We start from the raw sequence: 25,298 nt of genomic DNA, 5'->3' as shown, positions 1-25,298 counted from the left end.
AAAAGTATCTCTATTGAGCTTTTTATGATGATCCTTACTGGGTCCTCCTATAATCACGTAGTGTATACAGATTATATATAACCAAGATCAAATAGACCTTCGAATAAGTGATCCTACTCTAAGACCACAACCAAACAAGGAACAGGAAGTAGAGCGAAGATCACAAATTCCATGTCTATAAAATCTCAATTAAATATAACCTTAGCATATACACTCAATAATTATAGACCTACCAGCAAGGATAATTTAGTTTGCACATAAGTTAGTTATAGTGCCTAAATACTCATATAGTATTTTAATTATATGTTTGATTCGAGAGTTTCTTGGTATACGAAGTTGAAAAGTTTTTAGACTTGTTGTTATTGTATGGTATCATAAAATACTCCTATAGTATTTTAAATTTAATGTTTGGTTCTAGTATTCCTTTGTATATAGAGTTGGTAAGTTTTAGGCTTGCTGCAACACCACCATCACTCTCAAACACATGTTGGTCGTATCTCAAATAAATATAGTTGATCAGGCTATATTTGTGACAACCCAAAACTTTCTCATTGTACATCTAGCCAATTCAATCGATGTTAAGCTTGCGCTGTTGACTTCTAGCACTGTTTAAGGGTCCATTTAAGTATTCTAAGCATGGGTACAGTCAAGGTTGAGGTTAGGAATGAGTCAGCAAGGCGTATAGTAGCAAAACTGGACCATACACCCCTTTTGGAGGAGTGTGCGGCCGCACACATGGGTGACGGTCGTACACCCCCCCAGGACCACACACCCACCCCTATATAAAGGGTAGACCCCTTTCCTTTCATTCCTTTAACACTTGGCAGCACACAACTCCTTTTCTCTCAAGATTCTTCAACTGCAAACCCTCTCAAGGACTTAAAAATGTGAGTAATCCATCCCTTAACTTGTTGTGATTGAAGAACCACTTGATCTAAGCCTTAAATCATCAAGTCCCGTCATGCTCTTCATCCTTTGAGTAAGTGCGGCCACACACCCACATATGGTGGCTGCACACTCTTAAAAGACCCTCTAAAGTGAGAGTCGGACTTCCATCTTCGAGTTAGACATGACCATAGCCTTGCTACACCTTGGAAATGGCATTTTGGACACAAAACTTGAAGGGTGTACGACCACACACTCCTGTGTGCGGCAGCACACTCCTGTGTGTGGCAGCACACTCCTGTGTGCGACCACACACACACATCTTTGGACCACAAACCCATTTCTAAGACCCTAAACTTGTGCTACAACCAAGTATGGACCTAGAACACTTCATGGATGCAAGTATGGACCTTGAAACACCTCAAGGACACTTGCCAACATGAGTGTACGGCCGCACACCCATGGCCGTACACACCTTTAAGGTGGCCATACACCTCCCTCATGCAATCCTTTAAGGTCCTAACACTTAGTACAAATAGTTCCAAGTCCCTAGAGTGGTTCTCCGTCACATCTAGTGGTGAAATACCTTCATTTGACTCATTTATGTGTCATTACGTGTTAGTTAGGATCAAATCGTGTTCAAGGCTTCACTTGAACATCCAGCTTTCCGTATCGATCCTTCAATCAAACTACTTACCCGAGGTGAGTTCATACTCCTACATTTTCCGTGTTTTTAATGTTTTCAGGGGGGGAATACAAGCCAAACTCAAAGTATTTTATTAAGTTTTAAACTTATTAATACAGTCCAACGATTTCCACGTTTAATAACATATTCGGATATTTTATCCCTTTTTGTAATATGTTGAGCATAAGGGAAACTTTATTTTGGAATTCTAACTTGATAGCTTTCAGAAAGGTTTTTACAAAGAATTTTCCATAACAATTCTAATAAACTATAATGGGTATAGTTTGGGATAACCCTCTAGGCAGTTTCTACCAAATCAATATTCATGGATGAATATATTTAAACTATGGCTGATTTAGTTTATGTTATATATTTTCTCAGGAGTATAAAGTACTATTATTCAAGGATAATTATTGTTTTATACTGTTTCTAGCTAGTAAACTAGATTATACAGAATTATGAGGCTCTACTTCAATACTATACCCTTAGGTGTACAGGGTTAAATCCTATTTCAGTATAACCAGAGTCTCCTGGAGGGAGAGCGAGAGATTTGTGAATAGATCTATTCGGGACTGACAATCCCACACCAGAACTGCTAGCTACAGTTAGGCAGGCGTGCCTGTGGTGGACAAATGTCATTTAGTTTAAACGCCTGATGAACGTTATAAAGGTCTCTAGGTCATATCAAGTATGGTTATACGACTCGCAACTAAGTATAAACTAACTTTGGTTTACGTACTCTACTCTTCACTTGTTTTATTTTGAGTAATAAAACTACTTTCATATACATACTGATAGTAATCAGGGATTTTTTAAACTTACATCTCTACCTCTAGGACGGATAACCTGTTTTTAAGGAAAATATTAGATTTTCCCAAGATAACACCGGTATTTCTAAAACTGATGGTTTATTTCCTACTAATAGACACTCTTTCAAAACCGTTTTTCATAATAAAATATAGGATTTTCTTGAGGAACACTTTTCAAAAGGATTCAAAGAACATTTTCCACCAAAACTAAAATGTTTATGAACTCACCAGCTTTATGCTGATACTCTTTCAAAACTGCTTGTATTCTCAGGGAATTAGTAGACAGGTACTTCCAGGCTTTTGGAGAAGTCGGCGCTTTAGAGTCACGTCTTTCGATTTTACTTTTCTCATGAACAAAACTATGTACTAAGAAAATGTAAACCTTATTCATATATGTATTCAATGTTTGGTTGTGTTTACTATGCTTGCTATGATACAACTATTGTGATACTACGCATGACGTCAACCACCCCCGAACGTTTCCGCCGTTCCGGTTTGGGGGTGTGACAGATTGGTATCAGAGCTCTTGTTTATAGTGAACTAAGTATACCGAACCATACATGGTATATAACTATAAACATTAAGGGGCCTAAGTTCTCTAAACTAAAAGTATACTATCAAAAAATATAAGTATTTTTATAAAAGTATACAAGTATACCTAGGTACCAAAATCAGTGGCATAGGTAGAAGAAAGCAAAAGTATTTGGATGTTGGGACGCTGCGGTTAAACCTGGGCAGTTATGTAATCATGTCTAGGGTGAATATAGCCTGATCAACTATATTCAGTCGAGACATGACCAACATGTGCTTGGGAGTGACTGTGGTGTTGCAACAAGCCTAAAACTTACCTAGATACCAGAAGAGTTCTAGAACCGAACATAAGGATTAAAATACTATAGGAGTATTTTAGAATGCTATAACGACCGAACCGGAAACTTACCCAGGAGAATCAATCATGTAACTAAAATACATTGGAAGTATTATAGATTCGATGCCTATTAACTGTCCCTTTACCATCACCTCGCGTAGATAGCATGGCTGGATTTTATCTCCCTGGCGACCCATACTTTCCCAACCAAGGTCATGATGGATGGCTCGAGCCAGCGCCAGAAGAGAACCATGAGATTCCTTTGGACGATGACTTCGCCGAACAATTTCCTGAAGAGGCGGACTCGGAACCCGAAGTCGAGAACCTACCTCAAGTGGCCCCACTGCCAAACCCTAACCCTCGAGTTGAATTCCAAGGTCCAACGCCCATGTGGGTTGGGAGTTTGAATAGGTGGAGCCACGAGCAAGGCCAACCCCTCGCATACCACGTAAACCGCAACTTCTACAATCTGGATGAAGGAGGTCCTGCAGACAGGGCCCTTCCAATCCTGATACGCCGAGTGGCTCGCAATGTGGAGCTAGGTGTGGCAACCCTTTAGCGAACTATGGAGCTTGAGCCAGACTCGGATACCAACACAAACCACATTCGCAATCTTGAAGTTGCTCACGGGAGAACTATGAGGGACAATGAAGCTCTACAACAAGAGCTGGCTACCACTCAAGCTGAGGTCATAGAGCTCCGAGCATGCCAGACAGTATACGAGAGGCGCCTGCTTGACATGGAGCGCCAGCTGGCTAACTGAAGGATCCGTCCGAGGATTGCCCGTCGCTGATAGGAGAATACTCTACTCATCCTTCCTTTTTGGCCTAAGGAATAACTTTCGTATCTATGTTCTGAGTAGTTCTTTTCCGTAAAAATCTCTGTCGTTCTTGTTGCCAAGATGTCCTCTGTATTAGTATGACTTAGACCTACTTTTAGGTCGATGTTTCCAAAATATATGTAATCTCAGTCTCAATATTAGTGGCAACAAGCATTTACCAGTTGAAGATTATCATTGTCAAAAGTATACCTTAGACCGATAGCATGCAAACGAAGCAACTTCATCAAAGTCCTATCATTTTTTTGTCTTCAAAACATGTATCATAGTATGTACTTAGCCGATCATTCCTTTTCCCCATCGATTCCGTATCAGTCTTCATGAAAAACTTCGACGTCCTAATCGGCATGGGATGGTTGAGCCCCAAATCGTGCTGATGTTCTTTGTTTCGAGAAGGCGATTCGCCTCAATCTTCCCTTTGACGAAATCCTCACTGGTTTCAGTGAGAAAAATTTGCTCGAACCTTCGTATCATTTCCTGCGCCCAAGCCCAGAAGTATCTGTGAAAGGGATGCTATGCATTCCCGACTCATGTGTCAATGTGACGCAAAAAGTTGAAGACCTCAAGCGCATCTTCGAATTCTACAACCTTCCTGATGTCTTTCCCAAAGACATTCCAGGAATTCCTCCCAAGCGTCAAGTTAAATTCTGTGTCGACTTGATCCCCGGAGCTACCCTTATAGCTAACCCTTCATATCATCTAGAGCCGACGAATATGTGAGAGTTATCCAGCCAGCTCAATGAGCTGAGCAACCAGGAGTTCGTAAATTTATCGTATGTGAATTCTATTGTGTTCATATCTTTTCTATTCTTTCTAAGACCACATCATGGGGATGTGGGTCGAATCAATGAGAGTCAGATAGAAAAACGGGAAATCTCAATGCATAGATAAACATTTAGGATACATCCAGAGGCAACCATTGTTGCTCACAAACTTCTTCTCTTGACATGTAGCATATCATGCCTCCGAAGGAACATAACCAACCCACCAGTAAGACACCAGTCCTCCAAATGGACTCAGCTACGTTCCAAGCTACTGTCACAGCAGCCATAGCAGCCGCCCTAGCCGTTCTTAACGCTAACAATCCAAATGGGAATGGGAACAGTTTCTACACCTCGAGATGTAGCAGCTCACTAGGAAGCCAACAAGGTCTTATCTAAGAGGGCACTCCAACTCCCAAACCTAAGAGCGCCAAACGAAAATTCTGGACCGAGACGAAGTACAATTCGTCTCAGAAACATGCCAAGAGACAACAACCCGTGATAACTCCTACAACCACAACATCCGCCAAACTAGTGCCAATGCCAGTGCGGTGATATGCTAGAAAACTCCCAAGTTGCGAGAAATGCAACTTCCACCATGTAGGAAAGAGCCGCGAACTTCGATGTAAAAACTGCAACAGGCAAGGACACACCACACGATACTGCAGGGCACCTGCACAACCAAACACCTCGATTACTGGTGTAAAGATGGGCCAGGTTTTCTACAATTGTGGCGAACCCGGACATTTCAAAAGAAATTGTCCAGGGGCTGAGGATGGCCAGGAAGCTTGCTTCGCAAAGACCCCGACTCAACACATCACTTCCACTACCGACGCTAGCATAGTTCAAGTGTGCGGTACATGTGGTGAAATGGGACACTTCACAATAGACTGCCCAACAGAAAAGAACAATGAGGAAACCGGAGGAGTCTGACCTCAGTGAAGGAGGAAGTATCGAAGGACCCTGCCTTGTTTTGGTACGTTTTCGAAAACCCCAATAATTGTTCATAATTGTGACTACTTTCTCGTCCGGATTGAATCACGTAATCCTTATAAGGTTTAAAGCCCTAATAAGAAAATCATGATAGCTTAAGTGAATACGCTAGGGTCAGTTGTAGTTATACATGATTTGTATGCACCAAACGATCATAAAGAGATCTAGTAAGAACCATTTCATGAAAGTTCATAGTTTCAAAACATCAGAACCCTCGTGTTATTAGTACCTATTAATCTCGAATCAAACACAGCAAACACCAGAGACATTCACCCCGGGGCATCAATGTCCTAACAAAACGATTCTTCCAGACTAACTTAACGTGCAATTCTACAACGACATCCCACTTAGTTCGACTAAGTTAAGCTATACCAAACCTAATTGTACCGGAGAAGACTCTTTTGTCTTAAATCGTTCGATCGCAAAACTCCCGTCGTTCGTAACGACAAACTAGATGCGAACTTCGAAAATTCATCTCTCTTCGAAAACCCGAAAGTATTCATACGAAGAGTATCATCCACAAAGAGATGGACAAAGTAAGAGAACAATCCGGACAATTGTAAATACGTCGTAGGATACTCATCTACCATTAGTATAGATCCCCTATGTGCTGGGCTGAGGTAGGCAACATGCAACTAGTCAAGAGTCAAGTCCACGACAATACTCTCACGAGTCCTAAAATCACCCTGGAAAGGCCTGATACGCTTCAGAAAGCGTAGTAAGCTAAATTCAAGATACGTTGGATCGTCTGAGATCCTTGCTAGGATCGATACCGTAGCGTACAAACTCCAGCGCTTAGCAGCGTTCATCCCGCCTCCCACGTGTCAAACCTAAATAAGTGTATGTCCGATAAGACACTTGTGGTTCCCCTCGATGATATTGAGCTAGACGAGAGTCTACGCTTCATGGGGGGGTCATTCAAATTCATGGAATAGGAATTCAATCGAACGAAGTAACGTCACATCCCTATAGTGATGGTACGCTGGAATGCCAACTGGGAACTTGAATTCATTTAGGAACACAAGAATACAAGGAAACAGAGGTACCCCCATCATTTCCAAGTCCGCGAGTTACATCTTTATTCTTGAATTTCGGCACGAAATTCCCTCTAACGGGGGGATGATGTGACAACCCGGAACTTTCTCATTGTACATCTAGCTAATTCAATCAATGTTAAGCTTGCGCTGTTAACTTCTAGCACTGTTTAAGGGTCCATTTAAGTATTCTAAGCATGGGTACAGTCAAGGTTGAGGTTAGGAATGAGTCAGCAACGCGTATAGTAGCAAAACCGGACCATACACCCCTTTTGGAGGAGTGTGTGGCCGCACACATGGGTGTACGGCCATACACCCCCCCAGGACCACACACCGACCCCTATATAAAGGGTAGACCCCTTTCATTTCATTCCTTTAACACCTTGGCAGCACACAACTCCTTTTCTCTCAAGATTCTTCAACCGCAAACCCTCTCAAGGCCTCAAAAACGTGAGTAATCCATCCCTTAACTTGTTGTGCTTTAAGAACCACTTGATCTAAGCCTTAAATCATCAAGTCCCGTCATGTTCTTCATCCTTTGAGTAAGTACGGCCGCACACCCACATATGGTGGCTGCACACTCTTAAAAGACCCTACAAAGTGAGAGTCTGACTTCCATCTTCGAGTTAGACATGACCATAGCCTTGCTACACCTTGGAAATGGCATTTTGGACACAAAACTTGAAGGGTGTACGACCACACACTCCTGTGTGCGGCAGCACACTCCTGTGTGCGACCACACACACACATCTTAGGACCACAAACCCATTTCTAAGACCCTAAACTTGTGCTACAACGAAGTATGGACCTAGAACACTTCATGGATGCAAGTATGGACCTTGAAACACCTCAAAGACACATGTCAACATGAGTGTACGGCCGCACACCTATTGGGCCGCACACCCATGGCCGTATACACCTTTAAGGTGGCCATACACCTCCCTCATGCAATCCTTTAAGGTCCTAACACTTAGTGCAAGTAGTTCGAAGTCCCTAGAGTGGTTCTCCATCACATCTAGTGGTGAAATACCTTTATTTGACTCCTTTATGTGTCATTATGTGTTAATTAGGATCAAATCGTGTTCAAGGCTTCACTTGAACATCCATCTTTCCGTATCGATCCTTCAATCAAACTACTTACCTGAGGTGAGTTCATACCCCTACATTTTCCGTGTTTTTAATGTTTTCAGGGGGGGAGGGGAATACAACCCAAACTCGAAGTATTTTATTAAGTTTTAAACATATTAATACAATCCAACGATTTCCACGTTTAATAACATATTCGGATATTTTATTCCTTTTTCTAATATGTTGAGCATAAGGGAAACTTTATTTTGGAATTCTAACTTCATAGCTTTCAGAAAGGTTTTTACAAAGCATTTTCCATAACAATTCTAATAAACTATAATAGGTATAGTTTGGGATAACCCTCTAGGTAGTTTCTACCAAATCAGATTTCATGGATGAATATATTTAAACTATGGCAAATTTAGTTTATGTTATATATTTTCTCAGGAGTATAAAGTACTATTATTCAAGGATAATTATTGTTTTATACTGTTTCTAGCTAGTAAACTAGATTATACAGAATTATGGGGCTCTACTTCAATACTGTACCCTTAGGTGTACAGGGTTAAATCCTATTTCAGTATAACCAGAGTCTCCTGGAGGGAGAGCGTGAGATTTGTGAATAGATCTATTCGGGACTGACAATCCCACACCAGAACTGCTAGCTACAGTTAGGCAGGCGTGCCTGTGGTGGACAAATGTCATTTAGTTTAAACGCCTGAAGAACGTTATAAAGGTCTCTAGGTCATATCAAGTATGGTTATCCGACTCGCAACTAAGTATAAACTAACTTTGGTTTACGTACTCTACTCTTCACTTGTTTTATTTTGAGTAATAAAACTACTTTCATATACATACTGATAGTAATCAGGGATTTTTAAACTTACATCTCTACCTCTAGGACGGATAACCTGTTTTTAAGGAAAATATGAGATTTTCCCAAGATAACACCGGTATTTCTAAAACTGATGGTTTATTTTCTACTAATAGACACTCTTTCAAAACCGTTTTTCATAATAAAATATAGGATTTTCTTGAGGAACACTTTTCAAAAGGATTCAAAGAACATTTTCCACCAAAACTAAAATGTTTATGAACTCACCAGCTTTATGCTGATACTCTTTCAAAACTGCTTGTATTCTCAGGGAATTAGTAGCCAGGTACTTCAAGGCTTTTGGAGAAGTCGGCGCGTTAGAGTCACGTCTTTCGATTTTACTTTTCTCATGAACACAACTATGTAATAAGACAATGTAAACCTTATTCACATATGTATTCAATGTTTGGTTGTGTTTACTATGCTTGCTATGATACAACTGTTGTGATACTACGCGTGACGTCAACCACCCCCGAACGTTTCCGCCGTTCCGGTTTGGGGGTGTGACAATATTTATCCTAAATATGAGTACATAACTGTCCAGGTTTGACTGTAGTGTCCAACATCTAAATACTTTTGTTTTGTTCTTCTTATGATACTGTTTTAGTATATATGTACGTGTGTATACTTTTATAAAATATTATTATATTAAAAAGTATAACTCTTGGTCAGAGTGTTTTAGTCTCATTGTATTTATTGTTGTATATCTTATATGGGTTTATATACTTAGTTCGCTATAAACAATGCTCTGATACCAATCTGTCACACCCCCAAACCGGAACGGCGGAAACGTTCGGGGGCGAAGAACGTCATGTATAGTATCATAACAATGAATAACAATAAGCAAAGCAACAACAACCATTGCATTAATAATAATGTATTTACATTGTATTCAAATCACAGTTGATTGACTCCAAAAGTAAATAGCAAAAACAAATACTTGAAGCTACTACGCTCCATCTTCTCGGACTCTGTGCGTGTACCTGTCTACTAGTTTCCTGAGAATACAAGAAATTTTGAAAGTGTATCTAGAATTAAGTTGGTGAGTTCATAAGCGTTTTATTTTAGAAAAGTATATTCTTTTATTCTTTGGAAATGTTCATGTGTTTTTCCAGAAAATCCTATATTTTCTTAAAGAGAAATATGACCGTATCCGTTCTTTCTGCGATCACTTAGTGAATACAAATTATATATAATCCAGATCGAATAGACATTTGAATGTGTGGATCTTCCCTAAGCCCACAACCAAACAATAAATAGGAAGTAAGGCGGAAATCACACATTCCACTGCCTATCGGATCTTCATTATATATAACCCTAAGGTATTCACCAAGTAATCATAGAATTAACAATAATGATCCTTTTAGATATGGTGAATGTGTTTTCTTCAGAAAATCCTATATTTTCTTAGTAAAATGGTGACCACAATAGTTTCTTCTACGATCACTTAGTTCATACTAGCTATATATAATCTAATATCAAACGGACAGTTGAATGTGTGAATCTTCCCTAAGCCCACAACCAAACAAGGAACATGAAGTAAGGCGGAAATCACACATTCCACTATGTATCGGATATTATTTATATATAGCCCTGATGTATAAGCTAAGGATATCATAGAATTAACCATTAAAGGTCCTTTATGTTATACTAGTTTGTAAATAAGTGTTGAACCTTTTGTAAAATGTTCCTAGTTCCACTTAATCTATTGTAAAACATTGTTTTCAGTAAATAATTGTATTTGTTTTCAGAAAGTTAAATCGAAAACTGTTTACCTTTAAAATTACGATGTTTATCCTTGAAAATCCTATATTTTCTATAAACCGATTTGTAGTCTTAATCGTTCCAAGACCGAAAAGCACAAGTATAATTACCATACTTAGTTTAATGATACCTAATTTTATTTATAAGTAAAACTAGTTGAAGATGTGTTGGCCCTGTAAACTAGATGTGATGTTACTACCCTCCTATGATCACTTAGTAAATACGAGTTGTATATAACCGAGATCGAACAGACGGTTGAATGGGTGAATCTGCTCGAAGCCCACAACCAAACAAGGAACAGGAAGTAAGGCGGAAATCACACATTCCACTGTCTACCGGACATCAATTTTATATAACCCTATGTATATGCTAAGTAATCACAGAGTTAATATCTCTTAAGATTTTTTAAGAAAAAGTATATTACTACGTAAATTGAGTCGTTGTTTTCTCCATGTGCGTTCTTATAACCATACTAATATGGCGGATATCCTGATACCATGTTCTTCGGACGTCAGTACCGTTAATGACATTTGTCACCCAGAATAACTATAGCTATCAGTCAGGGCGCGGGATTGTCAGTCCCGTATAGATCTATACACCATTTCACGCTCTCCCTCCGGAAGACTCTGGTTCATAAGCCAGGACTTCTGTTGGTACTTAGGTAAGTACGCGAAGCCATGTATCACAAATCTTGGTACAACAAGTTCACGAGTAATACGGTAAAAAACCTTTTAGTAAATAAAAATGTAATTTTTATTTATACATGTTTATAATAAAAAATTTTGAACTGACCCATAAATTATACCTATTATAATTTATATGTTTGTTTTCATATCGTTTTTCTTACTTAGTAAAATAGTCTGTAATTTTCATTAACTATACCTATTGTAGTTTATATGCATGTAAATTATATAATAAAAACCTCGTTCTTTTAACAACTTTAAAAGTTATAAATTTAGCAATAACGTTTATTTACCATTTTTGCGTAAAATGTTTATAAAGTAAAAGAGAATGTAATAAACGATTTATAGTTTTAAACACAATATTTCTTGTGTTTTACTTGTATCCCCCCTCCCCCTAAAACATATAAAAAGTTTGGAAAAGTGTAGGGGTATGAACTCACCTTGTTATAAAGGCTATAGTGATAGAATTTATCATAACTTCTTCATGCGAAGTCAGATTTAGACGTTCTATATATTTTTGGAATCGTAGAGACTTGTAGTAAAACTTCATTTAAAGATTAAAGTAATTGATTATAATATGTGTTTGTTATATTTATGGGAATTATATTTGACCTAAATTTGACTGGTGTTACATAATGTACCTCCGCTATATTTGTATGACTAAGCAATAAACTCTTAACTCAATGTGAGAACAGTAAGGTAGCTCAATGACTTATGTGATGTAATAGCCTGATTGGGAAAAAACGATCGGAATTAAAGTCTCATTAAGGCTTCAAACATAGAGTCTAAGAGGCTTAGGACAACATGCAACAACATGCTTGTAGGGAAGCTTAGCTAGTATATAGTTTCGGAATCATACCTGCCCCTTCATTCTGAACTATGGTAATGAAGAAAATTAAACTGAGAAAAGAACGGCAATTCCTTGAAAATAACTTGTTTTTGGTGTTTTTGATTTTTGAAAAGAAAATACATAAATAAATAATGTATTTTTGAATTTTTGAATTTTCTAAACAAAATGAAAATAAAATAAAAATATTTTTTTTTATTTTTGATGTTCTGAAATAACAAATGAAAAACAGGAATAAAAGAAAAATATTTTTGAGGTTTTTGATTTTTGAAGAAAAACAGAAATTAAGAAAAATAACTAAGACAAAAGAATTCAGAAACTTAAATGAACAGTAACTTCCAAACCATTCCGACGCTCGGAATCAGTCGGAAGAGACTTATTTACAAAGGATATGCAACATGCCGAAACGAGGATAAACAGCAGCATCTGAAGCATTCCGAAGCTCGGAACCAATCGGAATGTGAACAGTGAATTTCAAAACATTCTGAAGCTCAGAACCATTCGGAATGTGAACAGTGAGTTCTGAAACATTCCGAAGCTCGGAACCATTCGGAATGTGAACAGTGAGTTCTGAAACATTCCGAAGCTCAGAACCATTCAGAACATGAACAGTAACCTTGGCAATTACGAAGATGGTTTCGGAACTAAGTCTGCTTCAATCATTCATTACCCTTGTAAAATCCGACTAAATGATGTTTCAGGTAGGGCCTTTGTGAAGATATCATCCAACTGATCTGAGGATCTAACAAAATGAACTTCGACATTCCCATCCTCAACATGATCCTTTATGAAGTGATATCTCAGTGCTATATGCTTTGTCTTGGAGTGTTGCACTGGATTGTAGCAAATTCTTATAGCACTTTCGGAATCACAATATAGAGGTATTATCTTCATTTTAATTCCATAATCTCTAAGTTGGTTCTGAATCCACACTACTTCAGATGTACAAGATGTTGCTGTAGGATACACATGTCTGCTTCTTAGATTGCCAACGAACAAGCTTGTCATCCAAAAACTGACATCCCCCAAAAGTGCGTTTACGATCAAGACCATATCCACCTAGTTCGGCATCAGAGTATGCTTGCACAAAGAATCCAGAATTTGATGGATATCATAGACCAAGAGAAGTAGTCGGCTCCAGATACCGAAAGATATTCTTAACTGCCAACATATGAGGTTCTCGAGGATTGGCTTGAAATCAAGCACAGTAACACACAACAAACATAATGTCCGGATGACTGGAAGTTAAATACAACAAAGTCCCAATCATTTGTCGATATAAAGTGATATCAGCTGCTGGTTTATCAAGAGAAGGAGTGAGTTTCGTTCTGAACACCATTGGAACTTTGACTTTAGAATCACCCACCATTTCGAATTTCGCCAATAAAGTCTTAGTGAAGGCTTCTTGATTGATGAATATACCTTCTGAACTCTGTCTTATATTTAAGCCAGGGAAAAAGTTAATTTTACCCATAGAACTCATTTCAAATTTAGTTTCCATTAGTTTTTGGAATTCAGCTGTTAAGTTGGGATTAGTTGATCTGAAAATAATGTTATCAACGTAAATCTGAACTACCATTAGATGGTTACCTTCCTTCTTTCTAAAGAAGGTAGGATCAACAGTACCTTGTTTAAATTTATATTTCTTAAGGAAACGAGTCAGATTTTCATACCAGGCCCTCGGATATGGTTTAAGATCATATACTGATTTATCCAGAACATAGCAATGATTCGGAAATCTTTCATTAACAAAATCTGGAGGTTGTTAAACATAGATAGTTTCTTTAAGCTCTCCATTCAAAAATACACACTTCACATCCATTTGATAAACATCCAAATTTTTGTGAGCAGCATAGGCGAGAAAAATACGAATTGATTCCAGTCTAGCAACCGGTGCAAACGTCTCTGCGTAGTAGATTCCTTCTTCTTGACATTAACATTTAACTACCAACCTTGCCTTGTTGCGAATTACATTTCCTTCTTTATCCATCTTATTCCGGAACACCCATTTCATTCGTACTACAGATGCATCCTTCGGAGTGGGAACCAATCTCCATAAATTAATTCGCTCAAATTCATTTAGTTCTTCCTGCATAGCTTGAACCCAATCTGCATGATCAAGAGCAATTTTAACAGTTTTAGGCTCAATTTTAGAGATGAAAGAATTAAACATGCAAAATTCCAATTTAGAAAATAATGCAGTTTGTTTTGCTTTTTGTTGAGCACATTTAAGAACTCCTGAAGTTGAGTCACCGATCACTTGAGATTGTTGATCATTTCTGGTCCATTTAGACATTAGATGATAGTTCTGATCATAGGTAGGATCAATTTCTACATAAACTTCTTCAAATTCTGATTGTAAATCCAAGTCATTATATTCATTCTCCCCCTGAAAGTTTGCATGTGACCCGTCGTTTGGAATTGAATTCTCCCCTGGAGTGGAACATCGGTATTGAGGTTTGGAGTGGAACTCATCCCCTGGACGGAAGCATCAGAAGCTTCTGGCTGAGGTTTATTCAGAATTGGTTGCTTAGGAGGATTCTCGTTGTCTTCAACAGCCTTATTAATAATCTTTATCAATTCATCTTCTTGATTAACCTTGCCCTATGATTCTGAGGAAATTGCCTTTTCAGGTTCATCAAACAAATTTAGAAATTCCTCATATGAATTCTTAAGAGGAATTGTCATAAAATTTGTTGATGGAAAGACTTCCCCATACTAACAATCTTCTTTCTGATATTTCTTCATGTAGTTGTCATCAAAGGTAACGTAGTAGCTTTCTTCAATTTTATTTGATCTTTTGTTCAGAACCTGGCATGCCTTTGAAGTTAGCGAATATCCCAGAAAGATTCCTTCATTGGCTTTTTCATTAAATTTGTTTCGATTTCCTTTGAAATGGAATAGAAAGCACTTGGATCCAATGACATGAAAGAATTTAACGTTAGGTTTTCGATTGTTAAGAATTTCATATGAAGTAATCAGAAAGTGTTTATTGATGTAGGATCAGTTCTCAGTAAAACACGTGGTTACAACAGCATCAGCCCAGAAGTACAAAGGTAGATTTGCAAATGAAAGCATAGTTCTTGGAGCTTCACAGAGAGACGAGTTTCGTCTTTCAACTACACCGTTCTGCTGCGGAGTGTAAGTTGACGAGAAGTTATGAGCAATCCCTTTGCCAGTTAAGAATTCTTCAAATGCATGATTTTTGAATTCTGAATCGTTGTCACTACGAATTTTCCGAACAAGCTTTCGTAATTGTAGCTCAGTCTGCTTTATAAAATCTATCAGCTTCTGATTTCTGTCTAAGAAAGAACACCCAGGTGAATCTAGAAAAATCATCAACAACAACCAAAATATATTTGTTACCACCAATACTTTCGATTGCTGAAGGACCACAAAGATCAATGTGCAATAATTCTAGTGGCTCAATGATTTTGGTGTTTATGATCGATGAGTGACTCTTTCTGCTTTGTTTTCCGAGCTTGCAGGCGGAACATAAGTGTTCCTTTTCGAATTTCAGAAGAGGTAGACCACGTACAAGATCACAAATTACGAGCTTGTTAATATCCTTGAAGTTCAGATGGGAAAGCCTTCTGTTAAATAGCCAACTATCATCCGAAGATGCTTTCGTAAGCAAGCAAATAGATGGTTTCCCTTTGATCGGATTCAAATTCAGAGGATACATCTCTCCCTTCCTTTTTCACTTCAGAAGAACCGCTTTAGTTTTCTTCTACATGATTTATTAACCTTCTTCATCAAAAGACACTTTTATAATTGTACCTACAACCAATTGCGAAACACTTATCAGATTGTGTTGCAAGCCCTCAACATATGCTACCTTCCGAATTGAGAATTCTCCATTCTTTATTATTCCATATCCTTTTATCTCTCCAGTGGCGTTGTTTCCAAACTTCACTTTTCTGCCATCCTTTAAGGTCCGACACTCTCTTAGCTCTTCTTTCCTTCCAGTCATGTGATGAGAACAACCGTTATCGATGTATCGTTCAGAATCAAATTGTTCGTCACGCATAACCTGCAAAATTTAGAGAGTTTTAGGAACTTAAACCAACTTGGGTCCTTGTGAGGATTTCTTTTGAACATGAAAGATTTTTGTTTTGTCAACCCAAAAGGATTTTCTTTTCAAAGTACGATTCATCCCTTTTTCCATTTTGTAAACTTCAACCTTTTTTGTCACAGAGATTAATTTCAACAAATTTATCTTTTCGTTGAATGTATTCTTTGAATTCCGGAGCCATTCTTTTTTAAAATGCTTTTTCCTCCTTTTTCAATTTTGCTTCGTACTCTTTGAGAGTAATTTCTGGTTCCGAAGAAATTTTGTTTTTACCCTTAAAATCTTGAGATTTGGCAATTGGTTTCGAAATTCGTGACTTTTGTGAACAACTTTGATTGGAAGAAAAACTTGATTTTTGTATCGGAAGTTGAGATGAATTCGTATTTTGATTAGAAGATCGTTCTGTGTTGACAAAAATTTTGATTGGAGTTCATTTTCTTCCAAAAACGTTTTCTTTCTTTTAAGTTCTTCCTATGACTAGCATTCAACTGTCTTTTCTTTCCAATCAGTTCTTCGGAAGATTTGTGAATGTTAGATTTAGGATTTTCCTTTCTGATTGAAGTTTCATTCTGTTCTGAGGAGGTTTCACCCGAAACATCTTTTGTCCCGCTTGGTCCGGCCTTTCCGTAACAAAGGTCCATACGATTCAATGGTTCTGAAACGTATTTTCCTTCTGTTTTCCAAGAGGTCATTTCCAAAAGACCTTTTGTTTCATCCGCATTATCTATTAGCTTTGACCATAATAACTCATCACAACCCTTCACATTATCATTATCAACCAGGGACATTAATTCAGATGTATCATTTTTGTTCAGTCCTTTCTTTACAAAAACTTGATTCGGAAATGTTTGAACTTTCAGAAAAACTGTTGGTTTTCTTTCAAAACATTTGAACCTTTATTTTCTACAATTTGAACAAATTCGATTGAGTTTTCTGAAATCAAATTTTTCTTTGGTTCATCACAATTTTGTACAAAAGCAAAACAATTAATTTCGTCATCCACATATATTTCACTCATTTCGCTTTTATCGAATTCAGAAATATTCTCAGAATCAAGAGTATTTTCCGAATTCAACTTCTTTCATAAGAAGTCATATTATTGCATTTCATTTAACATTTCTTTCAACATATTTTTATGTTCTTTGGACTGAATATGTTCTTCTATTTTCTCAAACTTCAACCCTGTAAGAATCAGAAACGTCATCTGAAGAAACAATCAATTCGTATTTGTAGCATTCAGCATGGACTTCATCCTCTTTCAATTAAAGAAAGGGTAAAATCATCTTATGCAAACCTTTCCCTATTTCACAATCCAAATGCAACTGAGTAATATTAAAATATAAACGCTTAGCAATCAAACAAAAAATATTCCTTAGTTTCAAAAGTGTAATACTATCTCTTTTAAGGTAAATAATATCATCTCTTGATTTAGTGAGCTCTAATTCCAATGCCTCTATTCTTAATATTCTCTCTTCACTCTTAAATGTTACGTTGTTAAGTTTATCATTCAGATTAGAATTATTGAGACGAGTTCTTTTTAATTATCGCTAAAATTAGAAATAGTATAACGTAAGTCATCTAATTCAGAATCATAACGGGACGTAGAAATATTAAGAGATTTGAGAATAGAATGTACCTAGTCAACCACCTTCTCGCACTCCTTCACTTGCTATGAGACTATCTTCGCAGCAAAGCAGCTTTCCAAAGCCTTTCCACCATTAGTTGCATATCTTCTTGGTTCCAAAACAGTCGTTATGAACCATCAAACACTTTCCTTCATATCCCTGCTTCTCTGAATTCACCACAAAGCACCCATCATGGTTGGGTTTCCTCACCTCATCGTCCTCTAAATTTGTGGACCATACTTCAACTCTCCCATTATCACTTTCCTCTTGTACAATCAATTTAGGTTTCGCATTTGATGCACTATTCTTTATGAGTTCCTCTATCTTCTGAATATAATAGGCTTCGTCTTTCTCCTTTTCCTTCTTCTCATTCTGCTTCCTCAGCATGCTTTCCTTCATAAAGTGATTCTTTCCATGACAATAATTATAGTCATAACCTGAATCACCCAACAAATGCTTTTCCTTTTTCTCTTCTTCATTCACATAGTTCTTCAAACTTTCCTCTCTAGACTTTTCCGAACTGGAATTACCCTCCATGTACTTGTTCTTGAATCGAGTGAAATTATTCTAAAAGAACTTCTTAGGATTGGATACCATAAGAGCCTTGTCTTCTTTTGAGAGTTCACTATCTGAAAAGTCAGATTCGGAATCATCTTCTGCTGACTTATTTCCTTACACAACCAATGCTAAGGATCCAATACTAGAAACAAGCTTCACTTCCTTAGTAACTTCTTCTTCGTGAGATCTTGGAATACCCACAAGTTTGGCCAACAAATAGCGTTTGAATTGTTCGTGTGCCTTGACAGTGGAAACAATAGCCTTCCCTTCGGATATGAGTCCATTCATGAACATAACCTTTTGTTCAATGAATCGTCGCTCAAGATTATATTTGAGCATTCTGCTTAGCAAATGATTAAATTGATTGAACGTCTGATCTAAGTTCTCATCATGTTTTTGTACAAACGATCCAAACACCGAGAAGAGAGTCGTTTACAAAGAATGTTCTAAATTAGTATCTCCTGAATACAACTCCTTGAGCCTATCCCAAATACGTTTTGCAGTATCGCATGCACTAACAAGACGAAAAGTGTCTGGAGGAAGAGTGAATCAAATGATTCTCATCGCCTTTATATTACTCATTAACTTATCCTTCTCATCATGTGGAACGTTAGTGTGTTCAATAATAAGTTCATTGTAATCATTCAGAGTTTTGATAACTTTTCTACTGCCCATATGCATGAAGGTTTCCTTCGTGATTGATTTCCATATCGTGGAACCATGTTCTTCGATTCTTAGAACATAATCTTCAAAGTGAAGAGCCCATACCTCATAGTCCTCTCGAAAAAGAACTGGAATCTTTGTCGTGGATCCAATGCTGCTTGAGAGATTGAACGAAACTAAGTGAGGATCGTCGTTAGGCATATTATCAAGAATTCACTGAAACAAATATAGAACCAGATGTGTAAAACTTGACTTAAGTTCAAGGGTAATCTGGAGATCTAGATCTGGGATCTACAATCCATTGAGACCATTGAGACAACAAGAACATATCTAAGAAAAACGTAAAACCCTAACAAAATCCTTTACTCGACAAAAGAATAGTGAATTGATTACATTATCTCCTCCTCTAATACCAATTGTGAAAACAATAAAGATCGATAGATGCTATATTAATGACGTGGATTAAAGACAAGAACAATATTGATCAAAAGTGTTCCACATGAATAAATTGAAACGGCTCTAGAAGAGTTCACAAAGACAGAACTTTTCAGTAAGAGCTTACAAAAAGCGTTAGGGTTCAAAGGCATAACCCTAATATGTTACATTCACGCGCTATATATATAGACCAGAGTAGATAGCAGATCCGAACATGGACAGGACCATTTCGGAATAAACAAAACTATAAAAGCACACATTTGACACAACACAGTATAGACCTAACAAGGTCTCATGTATATCGACCGCCATGGGTTAAACTGTTGGATTAGTGTCTAAGTCCATAACTATAATTGGTATGTACTTGACCCGATTTGGCATGGTCCATTTGGGTTGCACTTCACCGGAACAATTTATATGGATAGTCTTTTGAGAATAGTATGTTTATGATTTATATTAATATACTATAAGTTCTAATATATTAATATGGAATCATATTATTTAATTAGTATTGATCAAGAATTAATTTAGAATTAATTTAGTGATCAAAAGGAACTAATTAAATATGGACCCCCATATATATATATATATATATATATATATATATATATATATATATATATATATATATATATATATATATATATATATATATATATATATATATATATATATATATATATATATATGGTGGGCCAAGTTCATTTAGGTTCGGCTAAGCTTTCATGGATAGTCTATGGAGTGTTTAACCCATGGATCCTATGGAAATGAAAGGTCATGGATATTAGGGTTTACATGAATGTAACCCTAATCCTCCATAAAATATAAAGATGTCCTTGGCACTTGAAATTGGCACTAGTGTGTGAGAAGAAAGGGTGAGCCGATTTCTAGAAGTACTTACTATTCTCTCAAGTTTTCCAAGGTAGTTTTGGGCTAAGCTGTTAAAGTTCAAGACTTCAAGCTACATCAAAAGTTATTTCATCTAACTAGGCTTTTGTAGTACAGTTGCTTCATATCATGCTAGTTAGGATGGAACCTTGGAATATTGAATATTTGCATGTATAATAGAGAAAACATAGATCCAAGGTTTATAGGGTTGCATGTACACCATAAGAGTGTTAGAATGCTCAAAACCCATCAGTGGTATCAGAGCCTACGCTTGTTTTCTTTTATACTTGATACATATTGCTAAAAATCGAAGTTTGTATGCTGTCTGCTCAGCTGACTCGTCTAGTTGGACCCCCTGACAACATATCTTCGAGTTGGTTCATGCACTCGTTGAGTTGGTTCATGCACTCGATGAGTTGGACCCCCTGACAACATATCTTCGAGTTTTAAGGCTAGAATTGATCTAGAATCATTACCTTAAACTGTTTTGGACTCATAAAACCTGTTTTTTGATGTGGTAATGATTATGGTAAACCAATTTCAAGGTTGTTATCAAAATTTCAAGTTTTATGTGTGTTTATGTAATTCTTGAAATTGTTGATATGATCGTTCATACACTTATGAGTTTTGGTAGATCATAGGATTTATTTGCAAATTCTTGTTAGTTAATTCTTGATCTAAATGTATTTTAATGGAGCCCATAATTTGTCCTCAAGTTATGGATTACCAAAAGTCAATTCTTTTAAAGATTCATTAAAATTCATAGGTTACAAAAAAATTGAAGAGTCTTTTTGTTTTATGAACTCCATAACTTGTCCTCAAGTTATGGATGTTCAAGAGTCTCTTCATAAGTTATGAAAATCCAAAAGTTTTTGAATAGTTCAAAACTTGCCCTCAAGTTTTGGAATTTGTAAAGTCTCTCCTCATGAATACTTTAATTCCAAGTAAAACCCTTAGAATTTTAAAAGTTAAAATTCAACCCTTATACTTTATAGTATTATAAGTTAATAATATATATATATATATATATATATATATATATATATATATATATATATATATATGTATAAGAGCAAGTCATTCTTACCGTTAGTAGGCCTCATCCACGAAGCGTCTATAAGGGGGGTACAAGGTTACTGCCTATAAAATGGCAGTTTAATGGTTGTCTATTCTCACCCACCGCTTCCTTGACTGGTGGAGGGTCGTTAGCCGAACGGGTAGGACAAGGACTATAATTTTCATTATAAGTATAATGATAAATATAAAGTAACTAAACCTTATATAAATTCCCAATCTTAGTTACTTTAGGAAAATGTGAATTTGGTGCTAACCCATGAAATTACACTTTGCACTTTGCTTAAGTCGTTAGTGGAGCGTGTGTGGTTAACCGGCACACAAACCTGGATTTAACAAGGTAGGCAAAGGGTAACTTAATGTTTATCATAGGATCGGTGGAGCGCGTGTGGTTAACCGACACATCGATTAGGTGATAAATATTAAGGGTACCAAGTATATTTGCATGGTTATTCACACCTTGTTTTGTAATCCTCGGCATCCCAGTCACAAAACATGAGAGGGCACAATCGAGATTGAAACATGCCATTGAAAAGTTCAATGAATCTCAAAAGATCTAAGAGTTTCAAATCCAATTAAAACCTAATATATTATTTCGTTTTTCATGGTGGAAGTTGGTGAATCATCATTCGCCTACCTTCAAATAGTTTATAGCTTGGATTATGGCATCCCTCTTCCAAGTTATAAAATATTTTGTTGGGTCCTAGCCTTAATATTTCATATTGGGTGTTATATTAAGGACTTAAATCAACTAACTTGAATATCTCCCATTGTAAATGTCTGGTTCAGACAACTATGATCTTCCCAAATCTCATGCAACAAGCTTTCCTAATGAAGATGATGTCCCGTGGTTGGCTCATGGAAATCATACTTCTCTTGCTTCACCTACTCCAATTATTCTCCATAACCTACAAGTTCTTGAATAGTTCAAGGTCACTCAAGCCCTGTTAGCAAGCAAGGTCTATGTGTGCTCACATCTTGGAGATGAAGTCACATATTGACAAGTCGGGAGAGTTGGGTGTCAAAGTCTTGAGAAAGTTGGATGTTCAATCACTCTGTAAGTCATATAGTGAGTTTCCTTTGGGACTACTATGAAACAGACTATGACATGATCCTTAATTATCCTATCTATTTGCAAGGTGCTGTTGAATTAACAATGATTTGGAGCACTGGTAAAGCAAATTTGATTAGAAGATCAACTTCCCAAACTTCCATGGACATTGACAATGGTAACATTGAAAATCCAGAAAAGCTTTCTCTTCCCAATGGAAAGGGATCGGCCATAGTCAACTCGATTGACCAAATGGTAAAGAGAAAGGCTAAGTCTTAGACAGTCTCGTGTACCATTCCCAAAGAGTCCATATGCTTATATTGCCAAAGGAAGGAGCTTTGGTTGCAAAGCTGCCCTATTTACCTGAAAGATCATAAGGTTGGTCAAGTCAAAAAGTTTGACTCTACTTCAGGTAAGTCCACTATCTAACTCTATTAAGTTACTATTTGGAGATTCTTTTTACATGATGTGACTGGGTCACATGTTGAAGTTTTAAGAATCAAAGAAAAGAGAGGAAGCTTAAAGAAGAGTAAGCTGATTCTGATCGCGAAGATGGATTTCGATCGCATGGTTCGGTGATCAGAATTTTTGTGCTACAGCTTAAGAGTTGTGATAGATTGCTTAGGAATAGATAACAACATAGTTTTCATATGCATTTGCATTGTAAGGATAAGTTTTTCCGCAAGTTTTAAATAAAAGAAAAAGTTTCGTTTTTATTTATTTTAAATATCCTTACAGTGGCATTTGTGAAAATAAATTTGTTGTTTATATGATTACATTAATAGCAACATTGGAAAATGGATTTGATTATGTCGTTTGTGATGGTAGTGTCATAAATTACCAAATAAGGAAAGATTCTCATCACCCAAGTTTCAGTTGGATAGAAACTTGGAATCATGTAACGTGTATTGTATGATGGATGATAATTTTCATCTTTGGAAAATTAAGACTAGTTCCTTGTTCACATCTATATGTGAGTCAAGTGAAGGACTAAGGGATCGAGTATACATTCTTGTGCATTGGTCAAGTCCACCACAAAGTTCGATAATATTATTCGTTATGATTTACTAAAGTTCAGTAAATATGTTTATACTTACAAGTTTAAGTATAATTCTGAAACATTTGAAAAGTTTCGATGTATGGCAGAACGAATAAGAAGAATCAAATTTGGCAGAAAGATAAAAGTTTCTCAGATCTGAAAATATGGGGGAGTACTTTAGTATCATGTTTTATGATCATCTTAATGATTGTGAGACCATATCACAATTCATCCTCTAGGGACATCTTAGTGCATTCCTATGGCTAAGAAGAGGAATCATGAATTGTTGAAATGGTTAAATCAAGAAGATGAGTCATACTTCGTTCCAAAACAATTCTTAGAGTCATACTCCAAGATTGTAACTTGAGTGACACATCTTAAAGAAGGTTTATTAACACTTGTCAAATGTAAGAGTAAAATGTGTCCTATTCTTGTACATTTAAAATTGGTAAGTTGTGATGTTTTGGATAAAACAGAGACCAACTTAGGCCAATTGTGTGAAGTGTTTGTCTTGATAAGAATCCACACTATCTCTTGAATATTTGTTTGTCAAGGATTGGGTCTTGGCAAGAGAGTCTTATATGTCAATAGGACAGTGGGAGTCTAAAGATCTTGAAAGAGTCTAATCAAGAATAAAACTTGTAGTTTATCACTAGCACACGACTTGAGGTTTACAACCTATCGTGTTGACATATTCTTATTTTTGTGCCCATTCCAGTTAAAGTTGGCTTTGCATATGAGTTCTGAGAGTTCTCAATTGGTTGCATAACAACTTGGAAGCAATGGCAGGCCCTTGTGCCCGCCAGGTGGCAAGAAGTTAAGACTGCACAAGTTCGGTCCATATGAGTTTGGATTTGTTACTAACCTTGTCTTGTGATTATGGTTTTGACAAATTCACATGGATAGAAACACATACACCATAAAATCAAAGTGTCATAAGTTTTCTCTCCGATTCATGAAAATGATGGTGAGGAAACGCTTTCACTAAGTAGATTTTAAGTAGATAGCAATTGTGATATTTGCAATCTCAAAGTCGTTAGTGGAGCGTGTGTGGTTAACCGGCACACTAACATGGACTTGTGAGAAGTGGAAAAGGTCTAAACACGTGAGACTATGATTACGACATCCCTTTTCATAGTTCTAAAATTGTTTAGACACACATATGAGTTATCTAAGGAAAGGTGTATGATTTTGATAAATTTTTATCAAAGCATCTCGTATGAGGAATCTGAACTTTGGTAAGAAAGTCAATAAAGTATTGATTTCTAGAAGTCCAGCTGATTTCTGAGTACATGTCAAAGCTAGTGGGAGCATAAGTGTTATGCTAATAATCATCATGTAAGTGGGAGTATGATAATTATAATAAGTGTTGCAAGTTGGAATTGTTAATTATAGAAAACAAAAAGTTTCAATTGGGAAAATTTGTTTTGCTATAATTAAGGGAGAGGAAATTATACTTCATTTCAATTCTAAAAGCTTAGATTGAGGTTTTAATCATCTTTAGTCAAGGATATATATATATATATATATATATATATATATATATATATATATATATATATATATATGAATTTTATGTTGGAATGGCTCAACATATGGAAATTCTATATGTGCTTCCATTATTTGCGTTCTAAACTTCGACTATGATTACGGCATCCCTTTTCATAATCTGAATTTTGAGAACATGGCAAATAGAAATAGAAATATTATAGCAAAAGACTGGTCTAGTATCAATGTTGATGTGAGACATCATGAATCGTGTCCCATATGCTTAGATATACGAT

This window comes from Lactuca virosa, chromosome 1, assembly GCF_052849685.1.
Source record: "Lactuca virosa cultivar CGN04683 chromosome 1, Lactuca_virosa_CGN04683_v6, whole genome shotgun sequence".
Lineage (NCBI taxonomy): Eukaryota > Viridiplantae > Streptophyta > Magnoliopsida > Asterales > Asteraceae > Lactuca > Lactuca virosa.
This window is presented reverse-complemented; position numbering follows the sequence as displayed.